At 35.9% G+C, this 16,734-nt stretch overlaps 1 protein-coding gene across 3 annotated transcripts in view; it reads right to left on the bottom strand.

The window, feature by feature from the left end:
- Positions 1-16,734, bottom strand: part of CDH12 (cadherin 12) — a 510,555-nt gene that overhangs the window by 197,277 nt on the left and 296,544 nt on the right. For all 3 annotated transcript variants that reach the window (XM_015854453.3, XM_085537824.1, XM_085537823.1), the window contains one exon: positions 5,350-5,493. The gene's annotated coding sequence lies outside the window, so the exon portion shown is untranslated. The remainder of the gene's footprint in view (positions 1-5,349; positions 5,494-16,734) is intronic.

Below are 16,734 nucleotides of genomic sequence, written 5' to 3'. Positions count from 1 at the left end.
TAAAAAGAATAAGAGTTCAGACATAAATTAGGAAACAAAAACACCTAACCAGAATCATTAAGTGAGTACATTTTTCATTATGTGATTGGAGGACTCTTCTGAAAATCCTGTACTCAGAAAATGGAAGGACAACATAATTCCAGTACCCAGACACAAAATTTTTACTTTTAAGTAGGATGCGGCAATTGTTTGTGTCTGGTGCTTAGAAATTTCATTGATTTTAATCTCATATCTCTATATTTCTTATGAATGTTTCCAAAGATGTGTCCAGACTGATCTCAGACTCCAGGTTAGGGCCACTCTGCACAACAGCAATGAGATGTACTACAACAATAACAGATCCCAAATTACAGCCTGCTGGGACACAGGAAAGTAAACATAGCTACTGTTACACATACGTCACCCAATGCAGCAATCAACTTAAGAAATATTGACAGTTGAGACGTCTGTAGTAGAAAGATGCCCCTCCACAACAGAACAGCCTGTTGTACCTCAATGAATCTGATTTGTACAAGAAGATCCTTTTCACTCCCAGTAAAAGGAAGCAATACATTTGACAGAAACTGAACCACAGGTGCTCCTGTAACCTGACCAAGTCTCATCAGGCAGTATCTTTGTTCCCATATGGTTGGAAGAAAAAGAAACCTCTTCAAAAAATCCAGTTCAGTTCTGGCAGCGTAAAACATATGCCTTTGACTTCTGCTAAATACCAAGTCTAGTAATAATAAATGCAGTAGTGTAGACCTGCATTTTACTTTGATATAGAAATCATCTACATGACATATATATATTTTTTTTTTTCTTTATTTTATTTATTTATTTATTTTTTCCCCAAACTGCCAGGCTTGAAAGTTCAGGAAGAAAGCAGACTAAAGTTTTCTCCCTCTCGAAATGCCACTGAAGCTACAAACTTCTGCTGGTTCACTACAAAATTATCGCCTCAACAAATACTCTTGCAGTGACACATGCCAAACCCAATGCCTTCAATTTGTTATATCTCTGCACAACAAGCAGATCCTGGTGAAAGTTTTTATTAACATAAAAGAAGACTGAGGTTTGAAACTCATTCTTTAATATAGTTCCTTTTTATAGAGGCACAACAGAAATAGAGGGAAAGACAATTAGAGGTAACTGAAGTAGTACTCAGGAGTACTCAGCATGGGTTTAAGGGGGGTTGGACTTGATGATCTTTAGAGGTCCCTTCCAACCCCTACAATTCTGTGATTCTGTGAAATTTTTATTACTAATTGAACTGATTATAGGACTGAGAAGTCATTCAAATGATACAACTATCATGCTGGCTTGAAAATAACCCTTTGAAGTGCTGAAAACTTATACAGTTTCAATCATAAATATAAACACACAGTTTGCAATATGTATTTCTTTTTAAATCCAGAGTTTGCTTTTTCAAGAACAAGGACAGCCTGAGGTATCTGAGGTAAAATCTGCAAAGCTTTTTTATTATGTTAAGAACAGGTGATTTCTATACTGTCATTATACACATAGACTCCAAAGCTGTCTCTTCCTGAGCTAGCTACTTACTTTACACTGGGATTACAGCCCTACCATGAAGAGAGCACCACTAAAACAATCAAAATCAGAAAAAAAAGGGATGGCTGAGATGGAGATGGTAGAGTGTTGGAGCACACAGAAGCACAGAATCACAGAATCACCAGGGTTGGAAAAATATCCTATTTAGGTGAATCCTGGAACATTTTCAGAGATATTTGTTTGTTTCAATAATAAAGAAAAATTTACACAACTGGACCAAGTGGAAAAAAAGAAAAATTATGGTCTGGTAGCACTAAAGGAAAGAAAAGAATGCATTTGAAGGTGATGCAGCAATTCATTTTGGAGATGAAGAAAAGGAAAAGAAAGGAGAATGATATAGAAAATGAAAAGGAAAAAACAAAACAAAACAAAACAACAACAACAAAAAAAAACAAAACAAAAACAACAACAACAAAAAAAAAAAACAACTACAAAGAAAAACACAAACATTTAGAAAGAAATAGAAGACATAATAGAGGAGGTGCAAAAATAATTGCCCAGGAAACAGACTATGAGAGTAACAAGAATGGCAGAGAGAAGAATGGCACACAAAGGTCTTGCTGGGAGAGCTAAAATTAGCTTCTCATGGCGTATTAATAACACAGGGCTTGGAAAAGCCTCAATTTCTGGTGAATTTCCATAGAATTGTGAGAAAGGAGATCAGGGGAACTCATGAAGCCCCTGAAGTTTATTCTGCTGTAATTCTATCCCCTCCCTCCTATAATGACATATATATATATATTTTTCTGGATTACTAACTAGTTATTAACAGTTGCTTCATTTTTAATATATCATCACATAATGAAGATAAGAAGACAGTTTAGAAGAACTGCCTGTCCTTTTCCACTCCATGGGTGAATTTATGTCAGCTAGCAGAGAGCTTCCTTTGCTTTATCCCACACTGAACTTCAATTTAATAAATTTCCTAACACAAACACACAAACACTTCCTACAGTATTAAAGCACTTGTATCAAACCCAGTTTTTTTAATGGAGATAGGTCAGATAACAGCCTTACTGTTCTGTCAGTAACAAGGAGTCTTAGCTTGAGGCACCAAATTTAACACTGGCCTCATTCAAAGAACTAGAAATAGCTGGGGAAAAAAACCAAAACCAAAACCAAAAACAAACAAACAAACAAACAAAAAACGGAACTAACCATACATACATGGATATATAAATATATATATATTTAGTACTAATTTATGTAGCCCTAAGTACAAAGAAAGAGTCCAAGAGAGATGAGAACCACACTATATTGTTGTCTCTGCCACTGCTTTCCTGTGTAACCTGTGTTTTATGTTTAGCAACTCTGAAAAACTTCAGCAAGTCAGATGCTCCAAATTATTTGTTTAACAGGGAATTATATTCTGCATGTTGTTGAGATCACTTCTAGGCAGTCATTGCATATGAAGAAGTTAACAGTCCACTAATGGAAGAGGTTGTAAAATAGCTATAGTATTATTGGCTGTTCTATCAAAACATGAGGAAAAGCAGCATTTTCCAATCTTTGCTGAACTACCATCTAATAAAATCTCTGAGGCTAGTAAACTTCAAAGTGCTCTTCACTTAGAAGCAGATTAGAACATCTGATCTTTTAAAATAATCATAGGGATGTAAGTGCATTTGTAAGACTTGTTTAGAAACCCACAAACACAATACCATGAAAGTGTGATTTATTTATAATTTACTTACAGCAACAGCTTTGTGACACAAAAGGGGAGCAAAGCCATCATGTCAAACAGTGTTTATAGGCTGTATCTGAGAAAGACTGGAATGGAAGTTGTGCATAATCCATAAGTCTGCAGCTGCATAGGATTTGTTTGCATTATAATTTTTTCCTTGCAGTATATTGAGTTATTGTCTTTTTTTTTTTTTTCCCCTTAATGAATATTCTGAAGTATATTAACAAATACTAATTACACTGGGAAGCCACTGATCATTCATGAATGAATAATTGGAAAAGACAAGGTATAATAGAAGCTGATTTGTGCATTCAAATTTCTAGCCTGGTCAAGACTTGCATCTCTGAGTGGATGCATCACGAAACTTTGTAAATGCCACATTTGTGCAACGTGCAAAAAGAAATGAGCCACGTGCAGTACCAAGATGAGAAATGGTGCTTGTAGCTACTCTCAAAACTAACATCCTCTCCAAGAAAACAATGGACTCACTGAGTCACCATCATAACAAACAAAATTTACAGTAATTATTTTCCAGAAAGAGAATATATGATCACACAGTTAAATCTGTCACTGTTCCAAGTACATTCTCCAAAAACCTCAGGTCATTCTCCCATATGCTTATATTTTTTTATGAGAAAGAGAACTTGGCATTTCTCACTGCAAAATCTAGAGGCATAAATAACAAACCTGCTGGTAACCAACATCTTCCTGAATTGTCCTTTTCTGGGGGAGGGAGGGAGGAGAAAGAGTGGATCAAGGGCTTGGGAGGTATTTTCGGATTTTAAAGAAATCTCCCGATTGAGTAGTTGATCCCTCAGTGTAAAGTATTGTGCCATGAATTATATTACCAATGCTGAATGATAACCGATGCTACAGATATTTAATGGCAGTAAACTGCACTGCCTGAAGAAAAGCAGTGCAATTAGTTCACACTTTTGCAAACTGCTCAAGAGTTGCAAATCTGTTTCAGAGAGCAAGATCTGAAACCAATTAACTTTCCATCGATCTTTTTTCCCTATCATGTCAGATTTTAAAAACTGTGTAATTTTTTGCAAGTGACAGAAAGAACACTGAAATGTTTAATACAGCAGATCTTAATTTTGACTCCTTAGGTATTAAAAAGTTTGGGCTGTTTACTAGTACTGCAATTATGTTCCCTGACAGCATAGATTTGAAATGTACACTTGACTATCAGCTTCAATTCACTTTGGACATTTCAGGGTGCATTTGCCATAGATACACCAGATAGATACTCCAGGCTGCATAAGCATCCTTGACTTTTTCTTATTAATCATTTAATCTTTCAAGGCAGTCTCTCTCATCTACTTTTTTTTTTTTTCCCAGCAAAGATCTTCAATCATCAGACTATTTCTTTTGATATGCTACATTCTTCCTACCACTTCATGAAAAATATTCTTTCTTCCTCCTCAATCAAACACCCCAGAAACAACCAGTTTCATTCTCTGACCACTCAAACTGAAGCAGCACCCCTGCTCACACTTCTCCCCCCTCAGAAAACTGATAATCCTGCAAAAGGAGCTATCCAAAACCCACCAGCTGCTGAGTGCATCGGTCCGCACACAAGACACAGCCTTCAGTCCGGCAGTAACCTGTAAAGCTGCATGCATATTCTCAGCTCACATTTCAAAAATCTCTTTCTGTCGTGTTTAAATGTCATGGAACTTTGAAGCCTTTCATCTATGAGTAGTTTCTCCTTGCAAAAGAAGAAAGCTCCTTATTCAGAATGAAGTTTTACCATTAAATACTTCTGCTTTCCAGCTGCTGTGCTGTCTGAAATAAATGTATTAAGCACAAAGGGGGAAAGTATGCTTGCTTTTCCTCCCCTCCTCTCATACTCCTGCACATTTCCAGCATTTTTTCAAGCTTCTGGAAACCACTGAATCAGAAATAACTGCAGCCATTCACAAGGAGCTGCACAAAACCAGCATCTCTCCAGACACTGGTCCCATGCTGGGACACTTTCCTCTGCCCAAGCCCTCTCGTGACACACGACGCGGGCTCTTTGCTGCAGTGCAGACTGTCAGTTTACTCAGTTTGAACTTTCAATGCAGACATGCAGCATGATGCAGTCAGCCAGATAAAGCAGCACTTACCTTAATTGAAATCTTTTCTCTGGTAAAGCTGGTGCATCAGTCAAATCAACAGTGATCAGAGGGTAATCTAAGTTTCAATCAACACCCTCCGGGTAGCTGCATGATGCTCTGCCTGGTTTTCGTTTGTGTTGAACTCTTCACTGTCTAAAGAAGAAAGAGAAAAAGATGAGCTGAAATCCTCGGAGGTTCCTAGGGAGTGAGAGAAGAAGCACCAAGGCTATGTTCTTCACATGAGATTCTCAGCAAGAGTGCTCCGGTCTGGGAGATCGCGTAACTGCCGTGATAGGCTCCTGTCATGTCCCCTGAGCTGAGAGATGATCATTGACCTGATTAGCTCTGAACACTCCCTACACACAGAGAAAGCACTGAGAGGATTGGTGGGTCGCAGGGGAATTAGGAAACACACCAAGGCCACTTGGGAATCTTCATTCTTCCAGACTAATGGATGTGCTACAGCTGAGGCTATAATTTGTGAGGAGGTTATGCACAATGTTAACCATCTGAGGACTTAAACAAATGTGCTTTTGCATGCTGCTTCTCAAGGTGCACCAGCATACAACACAGTGTGAGCTGAGTAATTAGAAGCTGATGTAGCTGTTTCCTAATACAAGGCTAGCTGTATGAGATGTTCTGTAAGCTGAGAGATAAAGTGGCTCCAGACCCTGGGGACAATAGCAGCAAATGGTTATAGTAAGTGAAATTAGCATGATGGGTTCAGGTTAGCCCCCAGATGGCAATCAATCACCATGGAAAGAAAAAGAAGAGAACAACAATACCCATACAGGCTGGGATTATTTAAGAAGTACTTGTAGCAATTTAAATAAAACATAGAGAAAGAATGCCAATTAATTACAGAAAGGACTCTTAAAGACAGAGATAAAATCAGTAGTAAAGCACATAAATACAAGTTCTCAATGCTTGCAGTAGAAGAGAAAAACCCACAAGGAATGCATTTAAAGGATATAATTTGCCTCTCACTTATACTGATAAAAATAAGAATATTAAAGATGACAGCTCAAATTTGAATGGAAAAAAAAAAAATAGTGTGAAAGAAAACTGAGGTGTATTTTCTACTGAGTTTTGCTTCTAAGATATTACAGAAACTACATCTTTGTATAGTAAGTTTTAAGCTGATGTGCTCGAGTCCAGCCTAAGTACGCCAACTTTTATGACTATCCTCATCTGCTTCCTTCTGCTTCTTTGACAACAATCACAATACTAGCCAGTTGTCTCAATTTTCTACACAGATTTATCCATGGAAATACTTGCCTGTGAATATTATTTACAAAGAGGAGTTCACAAGATAACGTATTTAGTAATGGAGGTCTGATGCACCAGTGGCAAATGGATAAAGTTGCATTCTGATATAAACTATATAAGAAGATTTGGAACCTATACAAGCAATGAAAGTTTTTTTCATATCATACTCTATGAATGCTGCAACAACAATTAATTATAAACATCTACTGAAATTCTTAATCAAATTTATGTTGGGTCTGTTTTTATTCAACCTACAAGTAAATTAGTATAATTTTATTTTTGTAGGATGAATGGTCAATAAAGTGATTTGAAGTTGTTAACCAAATGACAGAGGAAACAGATTACACATTTACTTTCTGCAGGCATTCACATCAGAAACAAAATTATTACAGAGAAAACAACATAATGTGACTCAGATAATTCAGAATTAACCAGAAAAGTTTGAATCTCAAATTTATTTAGCAAGACAGTTATTTGTCAACATAAATGCTGTCACCCTAACTAAAATTCCTGAGAAACAAGCAATAAATCTAAGTGCTCCATGCTCCCCCTATAGTAAGTAGGAAGAGATTGACTTTTCTGCCCTAATGGTAGCAGCTAATGATTTTCATGATCCTCATTTGTATATGTCTCTCTCTATATTCACTGATGAAAAGCTCCTCATCTGAAAATCTGGATAAAAAGACAGCATTTTTTAATATGATTTACAGAATATCTATCACACAGAGACTACCATTTCACCTGGGACTAATAATAACAAAATAATGATTAATCAAATAAGAAGGCTTTACATGTATTAATATGGAATGTGATCACATTCTTGAGCTTGACTAAGTGGGTTTCAAGTGTCCAAACTAAGGTGATTTGCTGCTACAAGCCCTCACTGAAAAAAGGTTGCTTTCCTTATCCAGAAATTTGTACTGCAGAATGGGCAGCCAGTCATCCCAACAGTTACAATCTTATTTGGTCTGACACGGCATCCCTTATGAAACAGCTAATCTACAGACACACACTGTATTATTTATGATTTCAAATACAATCAAAGTTGTTAAATATGAAAAAGGCCTTATTACGATCATCTAGAAAGCTTCTGTGCCTGAAAGCTTCCAATCTCAGATGTCTCACTATTTTGTCGACTTGAATCCTAACTCTTGAATTGATTCAGTCTGACTTGAATCAGCCCTGAAATCTTCCACAATTTTCTTAAACAACCTAGTAGATCTCAGTGACCAGAATACCTATTGCTTGCTTTTCAAAACTCCTTTAGCAGTTTTATAGTATAATTCCAATCTTACAATACTGATTTCTGTCTCACCTACTATTCTGACGGTCTTTGTATGGTTCAAAAGTCAACATTAATCAGACATTCATAATATGCAAGTGAATTATCTAACCTGTTTCTTACCGCACGTAAAGGTTGGAAAGAGAAAATCTTGTGTCCAGAAAAGTGACTGAAGCATGAAGTGACAAAATTTGAAGAAACAACATGATTTAAGTTTGTGCAGAAATCACTGTGACTTACTGTTTGCTTGGACAATTGGGCAAAAAATGAGCATTTTAAATTCAGTGCTGACAAAAAGAAACAATAATTTGAATCACTTGTAAATCTTTCTGCAGTATTAACAACAGAATGGAAGTCAGTTGCCAAGGTCCATCTCCTCATCCTAAATATGACTCAATATTTTGATTTTGGTTCCTCATAATCATCTGAATAAACAGACCAAGGTTGTTCAGAGCAGGAAGCAAAAATGATTTACGTCCTTAGAGGGGCTTATACAATTACAAAGACAATAAAAATTAGACAACTTTCTTGGCTTATAATTCTTATACAGAGTTGCAGTACAACAAATCAGTGAACACAATAAAAATAAATTTTATATGAAATCTATAGTTAAACTTTTGAATTCACCAGAACATGCCATGCATGTCTGTGAAAAGGCTTAATAAACACGTGAGAAGATTTTAAAGTCACAGCAGCATTTAGAATGTATATGTAGCAATAGATTCTCTTTTTCCAGAACTACTATTAATAAAGAATTAGAAATATTATCTTAAGAACAAGTGAAGATATCAAGGAAAAAAATAATATAATTTTGTAGTAAAATTTGTAAGAAATTTGTGATATCATTGCATAAACCATAGCATATTTACTGTCAAAGATTATTAGATATTTGTTTCATTGAAAGAATAACTTAGATGTTTTGGGGTATATTTTAAGAGATTAATAGGATATATTTTTTAAGCTTTATTTCTTAAATTAGTTATTTGAATAAACTGAATGCCAACAAAAACACGTGATCAGTAATCTTTTCCAGTTTAAATTTCTTTATTATTGTGTTACCCTCTTCAGTTTAGAGACAAAACTAGTGCTGCACGTTACTTTACCATGCATCATTATCAATATACTTCTATAGCATTTCACTCTGTTACAATAGTTGTAGTCAATTAAGCTAATATTTTTGCAAGTGCTCAGGTGACCCAAATCACACATACAGTTGCCTGAGCCCAGCTGATGCTCAGGAATTAAAAGAACTAAAAGTCAGTAGTGTCTATAGAAATAGTTTCACCTTGCAGATTATTATTATTATTATTATTATTTTTTTAAATTGAAAAGATCTTTTGATGCGAAAATAGATTAAACTCAAATAAATGTATCAAGAGGGTTAATTTCTCAGTACTTTCATCCCTTTTAGTAAGTAATTAAGATTATTGTCTGCTTCATTTTGCTGGAAAGATAGTAACTACAGGTGTGGGAGTACTCTAGGGTAACAGCAAAAGCAGCAGAACAAAAGATTCAGCTTCTTCCTTCCACCATAAGAGTCAGAGTAAAATCACCCTTATACTTCAACTCTTTAGAGATATGTATACATATAATAAGCTACCTAAAGAGATTAAAAATGCTTTGAAGTGTACCATTTGAACTTTCACAATCAGCATATCTTCCACATTTTGGCAACCACTTTTGCTATTGTGGCTAGGGGCAGCAAGACTAGATAACTCTCAGTAGTACCTGATAATTGCCATGCATTTTAAGGCTGGAATTTTACTATCATTCTCATTAATTTCAAAAGCAAAAACTGAGCAGATTCAATTCCAAATTCTCATCAGCGCAGCTGCACTGATTGAAGTGGAACTGCACAGCAGATTTATAAAGTAGTGAGGTCTTGTGTAAAAGCAATATATCTTGTCATCAATTAATATTATACCAGAGTGCAAAGATCACCTTTTTGCAATATCATCCACTAATCTATTTTTGATATGGCTCATTTTTTTTCCCTCAAACCTTCTGGTCACAGTGATTTATAGACAACATAGCAAGCTTGACTGCATCTAGCAAAGAGTTTGGACATTCAGCACTTTACTTCAGCACCTTGTTAAACATGCTGTTGATGTTAAAGTAAAGATGTTATCTGGGTGGAAGGAAGTAGCTGAATCTTAGCTATACTCACTACAAAACTGTTCACTTCCTCGGGCTTTTCCTTCTGGTAGCTCGAGTGGCTCAGAGGTCTCCAAAGTGCTCTTGTCCTTATTTGACCATTGCTCTCACTTTGAGTTTATCAAGAGTAGTCAGTATTGTTCTTTTTACTTAGACCAAATTTCCAAAGATAAGAAAAGTAGTACAACATATTGCTCTAAGACATTTCCAATTATGTTATGCAATGGAAAATTTGAGCTTCATTGTACACTGTTATTAAGTGACAGTGGTGGATTGACACATTTAAATATTGGTGCTCTCTACTTCCTTGGAGGCATCGCTACAATATTGGAGATATTCAGGATGCACAAACACCTCTGGATTTAAGCAGAGGGTCACAAAATGCATAAAGAAATAAATGCAAGCTTTGGAGGCTCTTAAAACCAACAAAAGAAAAGTTCTAGAAGTGTAATGACAGTGGGAACAGCTGGTAGCACCTAAATCAATACACTTCAGTTCTGAAAGGTAGTCAAGGACACTGTTCTACATAAAAATAGGGAACCTGGGGGGAGAGAAGATAAATAGTTCTATGAATCAAACAAAGCATGGAAGAGCAATGTTTTTAAGGATTCATTCAAATTTGCTGAAAAGAAAAATAAAGATAGAAGATGGAAGTTGAAATGGGTCACCAAAAAGCGGGACCAATGAGGTAAAATTAAAAAAAAAAAAAAAAAAAAAAAAAAAAAAAGTCAGAAAACTTTAATGCTAAGATGGTAAAAATAGAAATTTAGGAGCAGAAGGAAAACATAATTTACAGGATTAGCATATAGAGAAAATCTCTTGGTTGGCTGATGCAGGAAAGCAGTAATGATAAACCCTTTAAGTCCGTGCTGTGTGCCAATTTTTTTAGGTCAGACTTTGTGAGATAAGATAGCAGCAAAAGCTAAAAGAGTGCAGAGAAGAAGAAACTAGTATCTTTCTTATATGATCCAGAATTTATCCTTACCCAAATAACTCAGTTTTCTTAATGCACTGCACTACTGTAATTGCAACTCCTTTCAGTTCTACTATCCCATGAGAAATATATAGTTCTTATCAGTGGGGGATTAATATTCAAGCACCAAGGTGAAACCCGGTCAACAACAATAATAAAGAAAAAAAAGAAAATCTGCAACTGTTTGAATATGTTGCTTGGCCACAGTACAGATCTGAATTATAAGAGCCGTTTCATTAAGTTGTGAAATCCAAATTCTATTTAGTTTGTTAATACCTTTCTGTATGTACTGAGATCTTCAGGGCTACTAAGATGGGACAGGGGAAATTTTACATCTGAAGTCAGTTAACCTCTGCTGGAAATTTCTGTCATCAGTACATCTATAAGTTTCTACTGAAAACAAGTTACACAATGGTCATCAAGGGCATGGTTTTGCAGCAGTGTGACATACAGTTTCAAGTCTGGGTCTCCTTTTGCTGGGGGCTATGTACCTCCTTAACACATAGCAGAGAAAACAGGAACATCCTGTAAGTTGTACCATGGGAACAGCGTGGGAGACAGAATGACTCGGAGACATTCTTCCTAAAGTACAATTCCTCCCTCACATCCTTCTTGTTCATGTGAAGGGAACAGTGATTTGTGGCACAACCTGTCGCAGCAGCAACTTACAGCTTCCCAGTAAAATCTGTCTACTCAGTCCCTTTTGCCATCTATGTGCTTTAAGCATGCAGGGATGCAGGGATGGGAGATGTTAGTGCAGAAACTGTGCAAGAATGCAATACACTGCCTGCAATCACATAAATATCTTATATCTATCCATCAGACTCTATGCCCTCATCTGTCTGAACAAGGAGAGGTTGCTTGTTCCCTTGAAGGGGACAAAATTGAACTACAATTTAGTCTTGGGATTTGCACTGGCATTTTTATGGCTGAAGCCAGTTCTGCTACTTACTCAGACTAATACTATAAATCTAACACACTTTAAGAACCACATTTTCAGAGTCACAAACCATCATATCAGCCCATTTTTATTTATTTATTTATTTATGTTTTTCCTAGGGAACCACAGAGATTCAGAATAACTAGAGAAAATCAGTTTGTAAGAGGTGAAGAAAAACACCTCTGCCTGAGATTGTCTGAACATGGTTCCTGGATAAGCATTTTACACTGGACAGTTTATATGATCCCACTCTTCTCTTTTTCAATCTGCTCATTTCAGTCATAGTATGCAACATTTTCTTTTTTATTACTATTATTGTGAAGCATGTGTGTGTTTGTTTTTTTTTCTCCAAGCAACTCTAATCTACTTGTTCTGCTGCTTTGTACCTTAATACGATCTTTTTCCACTTTCTCATTCCTTATGTGTTTCTCCCTACATGTTTCCAATACCACAAGCTTATGATGTGTTTTTTTTTTTTTCTTTCCCTATCTCTCTTAGCATTCTTCCTTCCTTGTTTTTATATATGTATACATACTTTTTTTTTTTTTTTTTTCCCTAGCAGTGTTAGAAGGAAAAAATAGAGAAAGAACAACAGCTCCTTTTTTCTTTTTTTCCAATCACATACAAAAAATTCTCACATAGATAAAGCAAAGAAGTGCCGTTAGAAATGCTTTTAGTATCACAGTCCTTCAACTGCTGCTCAGAAGGAGTTGGAAACGCTGTAAAGAAGCGTTACTGGAAAGTTTTTTATTCCAGTTTTATTCCCAATTCTCTCTTATTTTTGCTCAGAAGCAAGTTTTGTCTCATATAACAAGCATCAGTTTATTGTCAGTAAAAGATAATTCCTCTTTATATAGTAAACAGGGAATAAGGCTGGGCTACAGTATATGAGTACCTGAAATATCCTTTTGATGCCACACCCTGAGAAAAATAGCCTGATGTGAACAGTTCTAAGCAAGACTAACTCTCATTTGGTGCCAGCACTCCTTGCTTCATATGTGGCAATGCTAGTTAGCACTTAGTCTGCTCTCTCCTAAAAGAGTATCCAAGCTACACCATGCCAAGCATAAGTAAGGCAGTTCCCTTTACCTATTTTCTCAGCAGAATAGAACTTGTGCAGCCTTCCAGGAAATGCAAATATGATGTAAGTAATGTAACATTGTCCATTGGCCTAATCACAGAATCACAAGATGGCAAGATCATTATCCCAAAAGCTTTGTACTACATCCAGGTGGGCAGTAAGCAGCTTTCATGACCTAAAAAAACCTGAAATGTGTGAAGTAAATATAGGTCTTATTTTCTGGATACCGAGGAACACAAAAATTTCAATCTAGTACACTGACGCTGTTTTGCAGGCCTTAATTAACACTGCAAAATTTTTTTTTTGTATCACGCACATCACAGAATCACACATTCTTTCAAGAAACACTATGACAAAACAGAGAGAAGACTGAGTATTTCTGTTACTGTTACCTTACAGTGTGATATAAGACTATCATAGAATCCTAGAACCACAGGTCAGCTTGGATTGAAAGGGACTGTAAAGATTACCCAGTTTCAGAACTACCATGGGTAGAGTTGCCTCTCAGCAGATCAGGCTGCCTACGGCCCCATCTCAGCCTTGAATGGCTTCAGGGATGGGGCATCCACAGGTTCTCTGGGCAGCCTGTGCCAGTGCCTCGCCACTCTCTGAGTAAAAGATTTCTTCTAATATCCAATCTGAATCTCTCCCCTTTTAGTTTAAAACCACTATCACTATCAGACCATACAAAAAGTTATTATCCTTTTTTACAGGTTCTCTTTCAGTACTTTCCTATCCCCTCCCATTACAGACAGTGCACAACATATCGTAAATTTGCTTATCTATACTCTGTGAGAGATCTGAATAAAATCATCACTCCCTTCTACAGGTGCATGTTAATCTTTATCAGCTTCTTTTTGATCCTATCCTACACTTCAAAAATATCAGTCACACAGGCCTAAGCGATTGCTAGGTTTCCAAAGCTTTCCCTCAGATGCTTACCAGAGATAGAAAAATGAACAGGCAATAATACAAAACTGTCTTCTTCACTGTTTCATCCTGTAATCATTATTTCCAATGGGATCTATGAATATCAGCATTTTAAAAGACACAGAATCAGACCATGATGTGAAATTGAGTTTTAGGCATTGGGATATTGAAGGGAGTAGAAAAACAGAGAAAACAATGAGAATCTTCTCCTGGGCAGCCCAAGCAAAAGCTGTTACAGCTGCAACCCTTTCAGCATGGGAAGAAGAAACAATAGTCTGACAACATATTCTTAGAATCACCTCCCACAAAAGGAATAAAGTACCACCACCTTTCCAGTACCCCATACAAAACATACTGGAAAAGAGCTTTATTGTGGGCTTGTTGTGGAAACATGTTGGATGAGAACATGCTTCCACAATGCACAATCACTCTTCATCTCCTTTTAAGACAATTTGGTTTAAGATATATGGTTTAAGATAGAAAGTAATAAGGTTTGTCTGGTTAAACTTAACAGAATTCTCTAGTCACAGAAGACATGATTTATAAAAATACATAGAAAAAAAGTCTTCAGGTTAATAACTATATCTTCTCTGGACAGGAATTATCATTACATGATCCTGATCATTTGGGGTCATTAGCTTCTCTTTCTCTTTTTTCTGAATATAGAAGAATAAAAGATGGTTTAATTAGAGCACTGGAAAATTATCTCCCTTTTGGCAGGGAAAAAGGCGAGAAGAAGGCATTATAATCACAATACAATGCTGAGACTGTAGGATATTACTTTAAAATATTTATTCTCAGTTACTTTCTCAGTCTTGTGTGCATTTGTAATAAGTAACATGTTTGAAATATATAGAATCACAGCAGAAGATGTGAAAGGCAACAGGTACAGGCTTGATCCCTTAACTTCACAGAACTACATTTTCTCTAATCATTACAATTTGTATTTTGTGATCAACGTGAAAATGTGCAGTATTAATGTCTGTTAAAAGCAACATACAAGAAATGTAAACTAAGTGTATGTCATCTTAAATTAATGCTCCATATTGATTCATGTTAATTTCTCTCTTTATGAGTGCAACCAACTAGCCTGTCTCCAGAACCACCTATACTGATTATTAATCAGAGTTTGCAGAAACCTTGTATCTTACTTTCATTTTTTTTTTTTTTCCTATTCATGAGGGTACTTCTGAGAATAGTAATTACACTACTTAGCCTTTATCTAGTGCTTCTCATCTTTCAAGTACTTTACAAATATTAATTCACTAATTAATCTTTCCAACAACTCTGATTACTCCCATTTTACAGATGGAGAAATGTTAGCAGGAGAGGGCAAGTGACCTGCCGGAGGACATGGAAAGTAGACAAAGGAAAGAAGGCTAAGGGGAAAGAGGCTTATAACTAGAAAGAAATTGAGGCAGATGAAACAATTACGACTATAGTTCAAAAAATAATCACACTCCACTGAAGAATTCATCATACCAGAAGAGAACATGCAGAATTAGTCCCACAGCACATTATACAGCCACTCAGTGTTCCAAAAGATCCACTAATAAAAAAAAAAAAAAAAAAAATGGAAACGAGAAATGAAATATACTGTACAGCTACACAATATTTCAAAAACAAAATGCTGCCGGTTCTTAGAGCCCAAAATTAAAATCAGGAAACTACAGAATTCTAATTTCTTGGTTATCTGTTCTTAAAGATAGTTGGCTGCTCAATAATAATGGTATAAATTCAGTTACCAAATCTATGCCCTCTTCATTTTGAAGCTTGGGAGTCTCACTGAAATTATCCTGTCAGTGAGACTAGACTTCACATGAATCTGTATGGAACAAAATAGATTCACCCCTTAAACCTTCCTTTTCTACTTTCCAAGCAACTTCTTTAACCCACTAAGTACTCCATGCAATTTTTTAAATTTTTTTTTTTATTTTTACAGTAAAAAAATTCCTTTTACTCCTGCACATGGCAGAAGGGTTTGAATTAGATGATCTTTAAGATCTTCCATTTTATATTCTATGATTTTAATCTATATCTCCAAAATTATTTCAGAAAGACATTTATGTATTGTTGTATAGCACTACATTTTTATTAAGGCTGTAAGAGATACAAAATTACCTAGAATTTTCGTCAGTGACTGGGGATGTGAGAAACACAGGCTAAAGCCATGAGTAGAATATCTGAGTGACCTGAGTACAAAAACTGCACTGCAACACAGCTGATAGGACCTTGAGGATTAGTTTTGGATTAGGGTAGAATCTTAACAAGTGTACTATGCATGTCTACTCAAATTAAAAATCTCCAAATGATTTAAAAAAATTGTCAAAGGACTTTATGTTTCTCAAAGATTGAAAATAACCCCAAAAATACTAATACCTGCACAAGATGTATCAGTTGGTTTAAGTAAAATCCACATTGCACCTCTTTGAGAAGTTTTCTTCTCTGCTCTAGAAACTGTTCTGTTACAAAAATGGATAGGGTAAAATGTTTGTTTCAGTTGCACTTTGTGATACTGTTATGATTTTTACATCTATGATATTAACAGACGTTTTTTATATAATACTGTATTGTGGTGACCAGTGATGGCAGAAGCAAAGTGATGAACATTCTTGAACATATTCATATAATCATAACTTCCTCACTATATTGATATCCCTGATTAGAATGAAAAGACATTAATAGTGCATGAAAACTTATATTTCAACCAGTACAGAAAGACATGTGCTGCAAAGTCCAGGGTTGGAGCTTCCACTCTTGCACCC

This window comes from Coturnix japonica, chromosome 2 (assembly GCF_054131305.1).
Source record: "Coturnix japonica strain WE chromosome 2, WE-NBRP24, whole genome shotgun sequence".
Lineage (NCBI taxonomy): Eukaryota > Metazoa > Chordata > Aves > Galliformes > Phasianidae > Coturnix > Coturnix japonica.
The sequence above is the reverse complement of the archived record's forward strand: the minus strand, read 5'-3'. Positions and strand labels throughout refer to the sequence as shown.